The 13574-nt window shown below is 37.7% G+C and overlaps 1 protein-coding gene across 4 annotated transcripts in view; it reads right to left on the bottom strand.

The window, feature by feature from the left end:
• The window catches only part of FLRT2 (fibronectin leucine rich transmembrane protein 2), a 63380-nt gene that overhangs the window by 16531 nt on the left and 33275 nt on the right, over positions 1–13574 (bottom strand). The window lies entirely within an intron of this gene.

Raw genomic sequence — 13574 nt, 5'->3', positions numbered from 1 at the left:
ACATAATCACTAGAGTTACCACTGTACTCCAGAAAGCAGGACTGAAGGAGCTACAAGAACAACGACATTAATGCCTCAGGTGAAGCCATGAATTCAAGGCTGCCAGTCATCCAGCCAGGCCCTGTGCTGTGCCACACAATCCTACTCAGCTTCTCAGACTTGCCCATAAGCGGATGTTGAAGTGCCAAGTCCAGATGTGGAGAATACAAACTTCCTAGGCTAACACAACTTCATTCCTGTGTTAACAGTTATTTATTTCTGACAGAAAGAAGTTGTTCTCAAAACTTGATGTTGCATAACTTCAAGACCATATCACCTGTGATAATTAATAAACCTCTGAGCCCAGAATCATCTCTTTTTCCGGTCTGTGACGAAAAAATTAATTCTTGCGTGTGCACACAGATTCCCTATAGGTCAATACAATTTTTGTCATAGCCAATGTATGTCAGGGAATATGACTCTTTTTAGTAACAAAAAAACCAGAAAGAAAAGACTAGAACATGTAATGGAAAACACCAAAGAAACAGTGTACAGCCTACTGCAGGCTGCATTAGCGGACAATGTTGTGCTATCCATCCAAATTCATTTTCTGGTTTCTCATACCACTCAGTCCAATATGAATACCTGTCTGCGCAGATTAATCTTGCACAGTTCTTTGTTATTGATTATTTCAGCTTTTGGCAGAACCAGAAGGAGAATTCTAGAAATGGAAAACTGTCACTGAAGATTTTATGCCTGTGGAGTCCTGAATTCTAATGTAAGAATCATCAAAAACTACTATTTCATCTAATTGTAGCTGTCAGAGTGAAAATGGCAAATTAAAAAGCAAAAACTTAATTGCCTGTGCACAAGCAGGTAGGACTCCTTCACAGAATACAAAGAAGAAGGAACCACGCAGAACTCCAAGTTTTCAACTAACATGAGCTTCTGAGTTGTGTAGGACTTCAAGGCATCCAAAAGTTATTGATAGCCCAAGCATGTGTTTATAAGGAAATATCCCTTCTTTCATTATAAAATTGCTGATTGTGGAAAATTTACTCCAGATGGTGACCATCATGATATTTTCACTTCAGTAGGCAAAGAGGAACAGATGATAACCTCCAGGACTCATATTAAATGGAGTATTGCACCTACTAGCAAAGGGCTATTGGTGTCTTTATTAACCTTCCCCCAAGGCCGAGTCTAATTTTTCACCAGTCTAATGCTGCACTGTTTAAAACTTAACAAATTTGTCAAAAAGTGAGAATGATCTATTTAATATGGTAGTGAAATAATTCCCTAGTCTTTCATCCCCAAAGAAATGATCTCATATCTTAGGTGAAATAGTTCTAATGGATCTCATCTAGGGCTCTATAAACTCAGCAATGTACTATGTGATGATGTAAAGCTGGATTGAGAAAGTTGGAAATGGCAGATGAAAAGAATCTTGAGGAGCTATCTGGCAAATTTCAACAAAATGCATTTTTATTTAAATCTATGATTTCACCAGAGCCAAAACCTTTAATGGAGATTTGTCTGTTTTGATTATGTTTTCAATACAAAATGTGCCTGTGGTCCAATGCTTTCTGATCATTTATAAGGTAGAAAGAGAAAAAAGATAGAGGAAGCGTAAAAAAATCACTTTTTTTAACCAAAAAAGTAAGTTTTGACACAATTTCATTTCTTGAAGTATTCATAAAATAGAGTTTACATTCCACATTTCAAAACTGTGAAAGTTGTCGTGGAATTATCTGCCACTGGACAGCTGCACTTAACACAGTAAAAGGAAAAGAACGATATTCTTTGTTTGCTTTCTTGACCCTTTTCCAGAGGCTTACAGCTTTATGTGACAGAAACTGGACACATCTGTTTGAGAAAAACTAATATTACTAAACTAATTTAAAATATTTCCTTTTTTGGAACACAAATGTTCTGTACTGTGTTTAGCATAATGCATTTTGTACTAAGAAAAAATGAAGGCAACCTGCTGTTTCTCTGCAAGCAAATTGGTCCCTACCTATAAATTATTCTACACTGTGAAGCAAACAGTTTGCTTTTATCTAGAGATATGTGGGCAGCCTGGCAAGACGTCTGTGGATAATTTGAAAAAGCTGCTTTTAGTGACCTAAGTGACTAAACATTGCTTCTGTGGAGACAACATCTTGACACATTTTAAATGTGTTGCATGGTGCTACATCATTGATGAGATTCTGCATGGTGTCACATTATCTTGTGGGATATCATTCATTTAGTCTTACGCAAATGAGTGTAGGCTGCCATATTCTTATCTTCCCTATTTGTAGCATATGGCCCAGGGAGAAAATATGACCCTAGCCGCCCGTCAACCTCTTAGGCACCTTGATATAAATAAAGCTGAAAGTGTCATCATATGTTCATCTTTCCAGCAAAGCCAGATGGAGGTCTCTCCTTCCCCTTTTAATATTACTTAGCATGCTGCTTCTTCACAGTACTAAGAACTACTCCATAAACACTGCTAAGGAGCTATCAAGAAAGATTAATAAAGTTGTTTGCACCCTAACCGCTCAGAGAATCTGTCATGTATGGAGTAATCACTTATGGGTCCACTCAACAAAAGAAGATGTTCCCCAGCTACAGAACAGATCTTGCTTATATGACACTGCACCTGTAACAGGCAAACAGAAGGTTATCAAACAATTTTTTTTTAAATCATTGCCATCAGGTAGCCAGTTAACAGACAAAGGGAAAGATATTAAAATGATGGATGAAGAATGTACAGCTAAGCCTCTGAAATCCCTATTCAGCTAAATAGCTGAATTATTTATCAACTGTACAATATCTCAGCATCAATAGTGCCTGACAAGTGTCTGAGTATCTAGATTTGTTATCTTTTCCTGGTGATCCAATTACACTTTTCTGTATGTACAAGTGGAGAAAGTGTAATCTTCTCACTACTCCAGGAATGACACTAGAGCACTTCATACAGGAAACACCTTCTGCTCCGACATATCATTAGAATCCAAAATTTGATTTTACAGCAATATAAAACACTAAAGATATAGCAGTAACTATTTTATAGCAGCACAAAAACATCCAGTGATTTCCCTTAGAGCACAGAGAGGAAAGAAACACCAGAGACAGTAGGGGACAACAGTTTACCAAGGATATGGACCATTTACAAATTTTTTTTTTCCTTCAGTTACTTTTGTTTAGATTTGCCTTTTTTTTTTTTTTTTTTTTTTCCCCTTCCTCATTTTCATTCAGGATTCCAGTAACTGTATAATAATAACTGTTTTCAGTGAGAGGGTCCTGTTGTCCCTTTTCAGTATTGATGGCCAAGCACATGTCTGAGAAAGGATTGAGGAAAATATGATCAGTGGTGGTATTAAAGAATTTGGTTGGTGCAATGGGAATATGAATCCCTAAATACTGATTCTGGCAAAGATCAAACCTTTTTAGCACTTTGCTCTGGTTTGGTTCTCCTTTGGTGAAAGGGTACAATATCACTTTTCCCCAGCAGTCATTCAGATTTCTCATTTAACTTTAAAGTGCTTTGAAAAAGGGAGGCTGCATGGGACTGCATGGAACTTAACACAGGACAGTTTCAGGTTTAGGTACAAGAAGAAATAAGAACAAGCTAGAAATAGTAAACATTTCTAACCCAGTGATTCTCAGCCATGGAATTAAAACCACAAGAAGATCATGAGAGGTCTTAAGGGATCACAAAGTAATAAATAAAGACAGCGTCAGCCAGCAAGAGCACTGCTCCTGCAGGATGAAAGCACACAGACTACATGTTTAAACACTGGCTGCAACAGTTTACATCAACCAAGGAACTACTAGCTGCCTTTAATTTCTGGCAGCAGCTCAGTTCCCTGGGGAAGAAAAGACAGAGCAGAAGTAGAAATGGTGTTTACATCTGCAGCTATAATTAAAGTAACTTCTCAGTGTTCCTCCTGCTCTACTCTTTCCTTGAAGGAGCAGAGATGCTGCCAATACAGGGGGTGCACAAAGACAAAGCAGAGCCAAATGGACATCATATTTCCAGAAGCTTGATATGTGCTGCTCCAGCCAATTTTTCTTCTGCCCCATGCTGATGGCTGCAGGACAGAACATTCTGTGTGAATATTTTCACATGCTATACAGCATTACAAGTCTTGACCATGAACAGAGGAAAGAGGATACAGTAATGACAATAAGTCTAATTTTCTCCACAATGTACAAAATGACAGAAAAGAGACTGCCTTCTATATGTTTTTATGAAGAAGCAGCTCATAGCAGAATAATCCCCTGGTATTCTGTCCTAAAGTTTCTGTCATTATATTTTCTCAATAACTGCTCTAAAACTTTTTTTTAAAGAGATCTCCTAAGCTTATTTCACTTAGGAAGTTCAAAGCCTTCATGTTGAATGAATCCTGACAAAGATAGAAGAGAGCACAGACAGCAGTTCAGCTTTGTTTTTCCACTTCTCCTCTTTGCCTTTGAGGTCTGTGTGTGCTTGCATCAGTGAGATCAAAATTGCCAGCAGGCCCACGAATGACACCTACCAGCAGTAAAGCAAAAAACACAGTCCTCTACCATTAATGCTTCACAGTGGGTGATCTTTAGCCCTGCGCAGACAGCCAACAAGAGACTCGCACACCACTTAAACTCTCCTAATAGCTTTTAAGTGGGTCCTAAGAGGTGCAGAAGCCTGGAGTTGGCCTTCAGCCCAAAAGCAAATTCCATCTGACATGTGCCAAAGCATTTCAGGCAACAGACTCCTTATCAATATGTGTCCTTGTGCTACTTTTCAGCACAGTCGTTATTGCAAGGAATCACAGCAATATTCTTACCAGCATTTTGTGCTTATACAAAACTAGACAGCTTGAATGAATTCATGAAGTCAGAGAGACAGTGCACAATAAAATCTGAGAGAGGGCCAGAGGGAGAAGTATTTTTTTTTTAAAAGTGAAATAGAGTTTTAAGCTATTACAGGCAGCAAAATATGCCTGCTCAAAAATGCAATTATTGTTTCGTTCTGTTTGCAGAGCACTCTATCTATTCAGGTCACTGCATGAATCAAGTAGGAAGACACTCTTTTATGTTTTCTGTGTAGACCTCTGGGTACTTTAAATGGACCTCATATGAAGATCTGCTAAGGGATTTGGGGGTTTGCTGCTGGGTTTTTCACTTAGACTAAAAACTGAGGTAGGTCCCTAACATAAGTATCTCTGTAAGCATGGGAAATCTTGGATCTTGACCTATCTCTACACCAAAATTTCAGATACTACAGGCACAGGTTCTTTACTTACACTTTTGCTAATAAGCCATATATTTGTTGTAACCCACTGATGAAGGGTAGAAAGCCAGTGTTAACTTTATATCCACTCCATGGTATTTTCAGTAATTTTACCTCTGCTAGTCTGTTCTGACCTCTATGCAATCTTTTTATATAGGGGAGCTCTAAAATAAGGGAACTAAAAAGCAAATCAGCTTTGATGGCCATGGAAATATTCCTATTTTATACATGCATAACAGCAGGCACAGGCTTGCACTTTCCTGTTTCATTTCATATTGGATCCACACATGCAGATGTGGAAAGATGCCTATGGAACAGATGAGGAAAAAACTCAAAATCCTCCGTGTTATGGATATGTGAATGGCAGCAGAGCCTATAAGCAACCTAGAAAAAGGATTTTAAGAATTCAAATAGCTGCAGATGTTGCTCTGATCGCACAAAAGAAATTTTCTTATAGCGCAAAGCCCTCTCTACTCCACTTCTCTCTTTGGGCTACTGCATGTGTGTTGTGTTATTCTGGACATATAGCCTAGACAACAGAAGTGGCACTGAGGAGTAGAATAAATATGAAGGAGGGAAGTCACCTGACCCTTCACACAAACACACCCCCCCATACACAAGCACCACCTTCAGTTTGGATTTGCCAGGAATTTATCAGACATTTCACTCCAGGTCTTTCTAGACATCTCTGACCCTTTATAGTAAATAGCTGACCTTGATTCAAAAAGTGGTTTGAAATATTAAAGGACAAAAAATGAAACAGTTGCAGTTATTCCAGAGGATAACACACTTACTGACTCCTAAGAGCTTGAAGGAGCTCAGCCCACAGCAGTGGAGTTTGTTTACTGTATAATATTATTTTAGAAATCCTTTCCTTGCTAGTTCAATCAAAATGAACTGAATTTCCTAATACCATACATCCTGAGAGATACTGCCACATGCTCTATCCAAACACAGGCTTAAACTAACCCACCCTGGCAGCAATTATCTTCAAGGCTTTTGAGCCTCTTGGGAGATATTGCCCTCCTCTGTTCCAGTGAAGCAGAAAACCATCTTGTATTCAAGAGGGAGAAAAAAAAAAAAATCTGTTTCTGCATTCATTTCACATATTTCAAGCTTTAACCGTCCTCCCCCCAAAAACTTACTAAAATCTTCTGTGTAGGGCTTATATGAAGGAGGAAGGATTGCCAAAGCAATAGCATTCATTATTATTACTAATAATCAACTACTTTTGAAGCACAGGTAAGGACTGTCTAAGCACTGAATGTTTAAACACATCCACTGTGGCTGTTCTGGTCACCTTCTGGGCTCACTTCTGACAAATCATTGAGCTACACTATAATGAAGGAAATTTAAGACGATTTGTGTAGGTACCTGTAGCAAATTAACTGTAAATTCACAGGCACCAGTCTTCACCTGGGAAGCTCCTGAATCCCACTGCCTTGACAACAAGCACTGAATTAGGAAAATTCCTGTATGAAAATCACATTTGTAATACCAAGAACCACTGAGACTCATTAGAGTTAGTAATATATCTGTTTAAAACAGATAACAAAAAGTACTCCTTTACACAGCAGATAGTGAAGTGAGATTTGCTGCCACAGGTGTCTGTGGAGCAGACAGTTTTAGCAGGTTCAAAAAAGGATTCCACAATTTCATGGTCTTTAAACAGGTTCTCTTAAAGAGAAGAGGAAGGGATGTACCCTCTAATATGACTAGTTCCACCATTTTGGGCACTGCTGGGGGCATGCAGGGGAAAATGGATGGCAAAAAGCAACTGCAATAATTTCTTGTCTTTGTTGGGAACAAAACACTTAGCTAGATGGACTGCTGGTGTGTCTCAGTTGGAAATTTCTTATGTTTTAGTGAGCCACATTTTAAAGTCAGAACTAGGGATTGAGCGTAAAAGCAGAAATATAGCATCCATGGACGTGTTCATTACACTTGCAGAATATTTGAGTCAGAAATTAAATATGGTGCCATCCTGTAATATATCTGATAGCTTAAAAGTAATTGACACAGGAAAAAATCTACATTTTGAAACACTGGGTAGTTGCTAATGACCATAAATATACTATTAAACCTGAATTGACCAAATAATGTCATCTCAAGCAATGGTTATTTATTCCTGAGTATTCCAGATGAAACAAAAAGGGAGACTAGTGCTCTCTTTGGCTTTTGAGGCCATGAGATTTTAAAGTGGGTATAAAAATAAAATGGCAAAATGATGATGCAAAAATGTACTTTCAGAGCTACTGTAAGTTCCAGTTCTCTAAATAGAAATGTCCTGCTTTAGCTTTAGAGGACTGGAAACTTTATAGAGTGAAGTAGTGACCACAGAAGGAACTGAGACATATCATCATGTTTTGGACTCTTCTATTCAGTGACCTCTGAACCTTTCCTCTACAGAAAAACTCAAGTCACAATGTCTGTATATAGAATTTCACTGCCTTGAAGCTCAGACTGTTCAGAATCTAGGGTTTCAGTTTGAACGCATCTGTAATTTTTATTTCTCTAAGCTTTGCAGAAACATCATTAAATTCTTTTTTCAATGCCATTTGTATTCTTTGGATGATACAGATGGGATCTTTCTTCTCAGTCTCCTACCCAAACTTTGGTGAAAGAGGTCATTAGACCAGCTGCTATATAAAGTCTACATAAAGTCTGTGAACTTGCTACATTAGGTCTTTTCTTTTTTTGCCTGCTGGGAAGATTGTCAAACAGTCCTTTGTAAGAAGGACTTGCTCACTGTTTCACTTCACCTCCTTTGAGATATTTTGAAAGAGCCTCATCTTCCACTAACGTATAGAATCCATAACTTTGTGCCTCAACAAAAAGAGAGTTTAGCAAAAACGTTAGCTCTTTCCAAGTTTTATACTTTTCACAAATAAAATTTAAAAATAAATATAGTGATAAAAAGAAACAAAAGCAGAGGATATTCACACCTTTACTTCTTCTGATCCTGCTCTCCATTTCGTCCCATCACCAACTGTAACCTCAACACCCATCCTGATCCTCTCCCCTTTTGGTGAATGAACACTTCAAAAACTTCCACTCCTCTTTGCCATTGTTAACCTAAGTACTAACAATCACATTTTTTAAAGTCCATTCTCTAAGCAATCCCTTTTTTTCTGCTGTTTGAATGTTTTGAATTAATTAATTCCAGAGATGGTGTCTTGACAGTTATGGTACTGGCAGTCAGTAAATGCTTGGTAACAGCAAACAAGCCTTGCTTATTCTCTAAAAAATGCAGTTACAAATTTGTGATCACAAATGAGAATTTCCTTTCCATGCTGTATTTGCAGTCTCTGAGAGAGTCAGCTCAGCTTTTGCATCAGCTACTGCAGGACACAGCAAACACGATTTTACAGTGTTAATACAGCCATGAAGTTTCAAATATTGCTTTGTTGCTAAAGGATAATTATATCCACAATTTGTTGGGCACAAACATACTTGTCATTGTATGCATTATTATTCACCTTCTGATCATCCTTTCTAGTCCAGACTAGGTCAGTAGTGTCCAGCCATCAGTCATTAGAATGAGTGATGAGTATGGTGAGAAAAGAGGTGGCAACTTAAGGCTATTCCTTCAGAGTGTGAAATACTGTGAAGAGGAGGAAACTCCGTGTATGATTGGTCATAGTTCTCTTTCCTGACTCCAGCACCAAAACTTTTATTAATTACTGAGCCAGGAGCAGTCAGGTATAGCTCTAAAAGGGGTACTTGGAGAAACTAATGTCACTCCACTGATTGATAGAAAAAACTCTGTTCTTCAGGCTGTCTTCTTTGTAGATACTGTTTTCTCTGACAAGCTCTTTGGGTGAAAACTACCTTACAGTAGGAAACAGTAAATGAAAACAGAATTGAAAATGAGACCATCCCCCTAATGTATAGCAAGTAGAATACTCCTGCACCCAGAGAAGCCCTAAATGGTGTTGTTTAACTGCTGAAATAATTTATTTTTCTAAGAAATGCTATGGTGGTCTGAACAGCTGTTAACATTCACATTTATAAACACAATTCACATCTCTATAATCACAAAGTCTTGCATCTCAGGGAAGAAAGGCTCAAGTTTTTCCAGACCCACAGGTTCCAGGAGAAGGAACCATAAAAGAAATGACAAGTATCTAAAGATTCACAATAAAATCAGAACTGGCAAGGTTGCAAGTCAGAATCAGGCATAAACCAGTGGATGTGTTTCTTAAACTCAATGTGAGCATTAAGTAAATATCATTGATTAATCCAGTTATCCCACCTGGCTTCAAACTTGGATATTAACGACAACTCTATCTCTCCTGAGCATAATAGAAGGTAAAATGAAGCCAAGCACCTGAAAACAGAATTCTTCATCAAGCTGTGTGGGTAGGCTGTGCTGGATATCTCACTGCAAAGCTGATGAAAATAAGATAAAATGTCCTCTGATGACTTGTGTTCAACAGGCAAAGAAACAGGGCTTGCGGCAGTACCCCAGGCTTCACTGAGCCAGCATCATGCTAGAAACAAGGGAATTTTTCCTTTTCTGATACTTTATTTTTTAAACTTGTCAGGTTTTGGATTGCCATCCTCAAAATAAAGAGCCAAAAGGCCAGACTTCATATATTCATGCACTGGCTTTGTGAAGGTATTTTTTTGGTAATACAAGATACAGTTAATTATCTTATCCCAGTACTCATTTACACATGTCAGTAAGGGGTTTGAGAGCTCTGCCCTGAAACAGCAACACTGACCATGTTTCTGACCAGATCGCTACCAGCTAATTCCCTGCTTTGTTTGTATGTTATGGGAACACAGGCCTGGGACTGACCTCCTGGGTCACAGAGTCCAGACCCCGACTATCGCAGGCAGGCCAGTCACTGAAAGGTAGTACGTTAGTTAGGAGCGGATGTATGGTTTGTTCTTCCTGCTATGAATCCTTTCATGGCACTTCTCATTTCCTCCGGAGAGATAAGAACTTGTGCTTCAGCTGCATTTGTTCCCAGGGTTAGCTAACAATTCCTTGAAAAATTGGCATGACAAGCATTATTAGCCTCCTCCTGGAATTCAAAAAGCATTTTTATTTTTCAGTTTAGATGATTGAGAAACTGGGACACAGTGGCAGTATGTTTTGGGTTCATCTGTGGACTGCATAAAGTGTTCTGGTGGAATATAGGAACTACAGAAAACCTATAGTCCCCTGAGAGGAAACTGCTCTGGCAGAGCCAATATCAAAAGCAGCTCAGACTTTTCCAAGAAATGCAGGATAAGATCCAGTATATGGGATGTAAGGGAGCAAGGCTGAGGGCTGTAGGATCTTATGCAAGTGTCTACATTGGGAGGCTATTCTGCATCTCCTTCAGACGGTCTTCTTGCACCCTTGGAGCAGCCCAGAATGAGGACAACTCAAAGCGTGTCTTCAGTCTCCCTTGGCCTTTAGGATTGGTGTTGTGACTCTAAAAAAGGCAATGCTAGATCTTCCTCAGAGTTAAATAAAGTTGCTTAAGGGTTGCAAAGTGAGACAGGCGTACAAGTGAAATTAAAAGTTTCAAGTTCCTGTCGCCTAGTCTGCATTTAATCAATGAAACCACATGTTCTCTCTCCTCAGACATCCAGCTTTGAAGACATGGCCCTTAATGGCCCGAGGTTTGATTGTTTCAGCTTTGTTATTTTGGTTTGGTTTTTTTTTTCCCCTTCAGTCTTTACTACCAACCTCAGACAGAGTCATTCAATACAAGTATAGGGAGGAAGACTGGTGTCACAGTGGGGAACTCAATTTAATGAAAGCATTTGCAGAAATTCTCTTGTTTATTGAAAGCATGTAAATGGACAGTATGATTTACAAGGCTACAAGGAAACAACTACACAGCTTCCCCTGATGCTGTGGTTAAGGCATCTTGGAAACTATTGTGATGTGTGACAGAACAGCACAAACACACACTGCCAAAAGCCACAGCAACTATTCAAATCCATCTTTGTTTTAAGTACCAACTATTAAAGTGACCATGCTGGTTTTACCTTGTTCTCTCTGACAGTGGGTGACAAAAGTCTTTTTAAATGCTGAAAAGTTGCACGTCTGCATTTTCTGCATTGCAGAGAGAATCTGTCTTTGTGGTTTTTGAATGGCACTGTGGAGCCAAAGCCAAAAGAACAGTTGCATATACTGTGTCAACTACGCACAGGAGAAAGCAAATATAAACCTGCAACATGGACGCCCACATGAACTAAAGTGCCTAGATTTTATGGCATCCAGGTTTTAATGTAGCCTGAATGAGACATGGTAGAACTCATGACAGTTATTTTACTTCATGAGCAAAAAATATACCTCATGTTGGTAATGCCAGGGTACTCCATGTAGGCAGATTACCTCAGTCTCTTGATTCAACAATATTATGTTGACAACGTTGTGCCAAAATTAAATAATCTTTGTCTTTCACCACTTCTTGCACTTCTATTGACATAGGAATGAATGAGCCATCTTAGTCTTCAAACTGAGACAAAAAATTTGCAATAGTTAACTGAAAACATCACCTCTTATTCTGTTCCTGGAATGCTCTTGATTCACTTTCTAAAATATATTATTTGGAATTATACAATAAAATATTCTGCAAATTACAGTAAGATGGCTTATTATTAAAAGTGTCCTTATTATTTCCAGTTCATCACATTAGTCATATGGAGAGATTCTGATTTCATGTTCAGTGTTCATACAAAGATATGTAAGGTGAACTCAACACAACAGTTTACAATACACTTTTCAAAGCTTTCTCAAAACTCACGCAAATGTGCCCAAACACCAAGGAAAAAAAAAGCAATGCTAATGCATCTCTCTAGTTTTAAGGAATTTCTGCTTCCAGGGACAAATTTTCTGTTGATGAAAACAAGCCATTTTATTGTGCTTGCCCAGCAGAGAACATACTGTACAATATTTTGACATTTCAAATGAAAGTCTGACTAAGGGATTACACAGACATTTTAAGAAATGAATAAAAAGGAGCTGTATAATTCTTAGTGCCTTATAAAGGTGTTTTTTTTCAGGTTCGGTTCTAAATGCACCTAAGATTTGTGGAGAAATAGGTATTTTTTAAAACTGATGCCACAATCTAGTAATGAAATTTGAGAATGTGAACATTCTTCCTCTCTTAAAAAACAAACCAATCAATCTGACCTTCTTTCCAATGTTGTATGCTAATATGTTAGAATAACATCTAGTCCTGTATGCTTTCTCAACAAAATCAGTCAGTATTGTTAGTAGAGCATAAAATAGACTTCACTGTGAATTATAGTTATTTTATTTGTTAATTTTAAATATTCGAGTTCTATAAAATTTACTTCTCATATTTATTTTATATTTTTGAGATGGAGATAGATTTATTTGTACTAGTTTGCAAGACTATGTGCTTTATTTCAAAAGAAACCAGAAATTATTAAAATTGGTAAAAGAAGGTAGTCTATAATAAAATTAAAATTTTGAGAAACTAGTACAAGATTGTAGTCATGGATTCCTTTCCTATGTATGAAGCTTCATGGCTCTGATTCTATTCTACTGCCTTTGAAGTCAATGGAAAATTTCCTATTAGTTTCAGTTGGCTCTTTGTTTTATTTTCAGAAGTATTTTTTAAAGTTTCCCATTTCCAAGTTCCCATGATTTAACCTTGGGTGTGATCTTGAAAGAATTTTTATGCACATGAATAGACAGAGTTACTGAAGTCAGTGAGCCTCGAGGGCTGGACCCAACATCACCACTTATAGTGCTACTCTTCATCCCACTTTATAATTCAAGATATACAGCTCTGCAGCTTATGCAATAGTTATATTGCTAACAATGGCAGCTCACTGAAAAAACACAGTTAATACTCTGTGGAATGACAAGGACATAAAACTTCAAGAGAGTACTTTCAGTACATTAGGAAAAAAAGCAAAAAAGCAATTTTCTTCAAGTTTCTTGTGACTGTTCTGAATGACATTAAGTGTAATAGGCTTGAGAGCAATATTTTGAAGAAAGTATTTGAAACTTTGCTTTACCTACAGTTGATTCAGACATGCAATTATTGCTGCATCAAGGGAATTTTTAAAAACCTGAATAACAAACAAGATAATGGGCTCAGTCAGTTTCATAGGATATTCAAGTGTCTGATTCACTTTTCAAAATGAAAATTTATCCCAAAGTTTCATCTGGTGATGCAATGCACCATCATGCACTGTGTAAAATCTAGCAGCCATAGCTTGATTTAATTTGAAGTAAAGATTAAAAAAACCACTACATGTTACAGCAGCTTTGCTAATGATCGTCAGTCAAAACTTTAACTTATTCCAGGCATTGTTCTTTTTTACTTTTATCCTCACATATTTATACAAAATC

Source organism: Athene noctua, chromosome 6 (genome assembly GCF_965140245.1).
Source record: "Athene noctua chromosome 6, bAthNoc1.hap1.1, whole genome shotgun sequence".
NCBI classification, from domain to species: Eukaryota; Metazoa; Chordata; class Aves; order Strigiformes; family Strigidae; genus Athene; species Athene noctua.
This window is presented reverse-complemented; position numbering and strand designations above follow the sequence as displayed.